This window comes from Symphalangus syndactylus, chromosome 12, assembly GCF_028878055.3.
Source record: "Symphalangus syndactylus isolate Jambi chromosome 12, NHGRI_mSymSyn1-v2.1_pri, whole genome shotgun sequence".
Classification (NCBI taxonomy): domain Eukaryota; kingdom Metazoa; phylum Chordata; class Mammalia; order Primates; family Hylobatidae; genus Symphalangus; species Symphalangus syndactylus.
Genome location: NC_072441.2, coordinates 144,492,072 through 144,494,898, shown reverse-complemented (window position 1 = coordinate 144,494,898; position 2,827 = coordinate 144,492,072).

The following is a 2,827-nucleotide window of genomic DNA, read 5'->3' as shown; positions in this document are numbered from 1 at the left end:
GAGGAAGTTTGCTTTTGATTGGACAGAATTGGTGCGGGATAAGGAAGGGGCGGGCTAGCATGGACTAAGGGGGGCGGGTGTGCAGAGTGGGCGGGAAAACGCGAAGCAGGACAGGAGGTCAGGCGGGAAGGTATACTTCGGCATTTGACAGTTGACACCAGCAACAACATTGAAATCCTATTAAATTGAGCGTGGGAGTTTAAATGGGTAAAATCACTGTTAGAAGACAAATTGGCAATATGTTTCAAATACTTTTTTTTTTTTTTTTTTGAGACGGAGTTTCGCTCTGTCGCCCAGACTGGAGTGCAGTGGCGCCATCTCGGCTCACTGCAAGCTCCGCCTCCCGGGTTCACGCCATTCTCCTGCCTCAGCCTCTCCGAGTAGCTGGGATTACAGGCGCCCGCCACCGCGCCCGGCTAATTTTTTGTATTTTTAGTAGAGACGGGGGTTTCACCGTGTTAGCCAGGATGGTCTCGATCTCCTGACCTCGTGATCCACCCGCCTCGGCCTCCCAAAGTGCTGGGATTACAGGCGTGAGCCACCGCGCCCGGCCCCTCAAATACTCTTTGGTCCAGCAATTCCACTTCCAAGAATTCAATGGATAAAATCAAGAATATGAGTAAAGATTCGTGTAACAAAGATGTTAATTGCAACACTTAGCCCAAAAGACAAACCATAAAATAAAGGCAATACTCCAAATGTCCAACAATAAGAGATTGGTTAAATAAATTGCAACAAATTTGTATCCTGGAATATCCCTGTTGTATAAGATAATTTAATCATGCGGGGAAATGTTAGCCAAGCAAGATACAAAATTGCAGTTACAACAAAATCCGAATTTTGGCCGGACGCGGTGGCTCACGCCTGTAATCCCCGCACTTTGGGAGACCATGGCGAGTGGATCACCTGAGGTCAGAAGTTCGAGACCAGCCTGACCAACATGATGAAACCCCATTTCTACTGAAAATACAAAATTAGCTGGGAGTGGTGGCATATGCCTGTAATCCCAGCTACTTGGGAGGCTGAGGCAGGAGAACTGCTTGAACCCAGGAGGCGGAGGTTGCAGTGAGCCGAGACTGAGCCATTACACTCCAGCCTGGGCAACAAGAGTGAAACTCCGTCCCACTACCCCTCACAAAAAATCCCGATTTTGTTTGTTACAAGTGTAGACCGCTGTGTAGTGTGATTAGAGGAGCACCTCTCCTTTGTACATTTTAATATATTTTTTAAAGTTCTATAGTAAATTCTTAATAAGTTTAAAAACAATAAGTTTAAAACAAGTTTTACCTTTACAATAAGAAAAATGTTAACCTTTTAAGGTCAGGAAAAGATAGTTTTTCTCAAAAGAGATGACCCTCTTGGATAGAGAAATAATTTCTACAGCTTTTTGGTGTGTGAAAGTTTCATCCAGTCCCAAGGGCCTCTTTGGACCTTTAGTTAAGAGTGTGTAATGAAATGATTATGTTTCCCCACAGGCTCCTAGCAACTCATTTTCTACATTTTGATGATGAATTTGCTATCCCTTCAGCTGTGGTCTCTTCTTTTTTTTTTTTTTTTTTTTTTTTGAGACATGGTCTCGCTCTGTTGCCCAGGCTGGAGTGCAGTGGCGCGATCTCGGCTCACTGCAAGCTCCACCTCCCGGGTTCACGCCATTCTCCTGCCTCAGCCTCCTGAGTAGCTGGGACTACAGGCACCTGCCACCACACCCGGCTAATTTTTTTTTTTTTTTTTTTTTTTGTATTTTTAGTAGATACGGGGTTTCACCGTGTTAGTCAGGATGGTCTTGATCTCCTGACCTTGTGATCCGCCCCCCTGAGCCTCCCAAAGTGCTGGGATTACAGGCGTGAGCCACTGTGCCTGGCCCAGCTGTGGTCTCTTCCTTACCACACAGAAGTTAACATTCATGGTGTGAACCCAGGAGGCAGAGCTTGCAGTGAGCCGAGATAGTGCCACTGCAGTCTGGCCTGGGCGAAAAGAGCGAGACTCCGTCTCAAAAAAAAAAAAAAAAAAAAAGTTAACATTCATTTCTCATCGCCACGCTGGACTTTTACAGTGTACCTGCTTAATCTTGTTGGATACTCCCAATGACATTGAAGGAAGAAAGGATTGTTATGTCTATTTTTCAGAATGGAAGCTGAGGCCTGAAGATACGTAGTGACCAAAGTCACACAGTAGCAGACTCACAATTAAGACTGAGGATGGGCTGGGTCCAGTGACTCACGCCTGTAATCCCAGCACTTTGGGAGCCTGAGGGGGGCAGATCACCTGAAGTCAGGAGTTCGAGACCAGCCTGGCCAACATGGTGAAACCCCGTCTCTACTAAAATTACAAAAAAATTAGCCCAGTGTGGTGGTGCATGCCTGTAATCCCAGCTATCAGGGAGGCTGAGGCAGGAGTATCACTTGAACCCAGGAGGCGGAGGTTGCAGTGAGCTAAGATGGCACCACTACACTTCAGGCTGGGTGACAGAGCAAGACTCTGAAAACAAAAACAAAAACAACTGAGGATGACAAGCAGGTGCCCTAGAGATTACAGGGCTTATGGGGAGAGGGATGGGAAAACAAGCTGCAGGAAGCCTCTCTGTGGCCAAAATTCACTTCAGTCCAATAAGACCAGAGTTTATTGAAATTTTCTACGCACAGGGACCAGGCAAGGGGAGTAGGAGCAGCCTTCCCTTTCTACCACCAATCCCTATAGTGATTCTGACAAGACTTGGGGCCCCCAGGAGGGAAAGTAAAGACACAAAGTAGGCTGGGCGTGGTGGCTCACGCCTGTAATCCCAGCACTTTGGGAGGCCCAGGTGGGCGGATCACGAGGTCAGGAGATC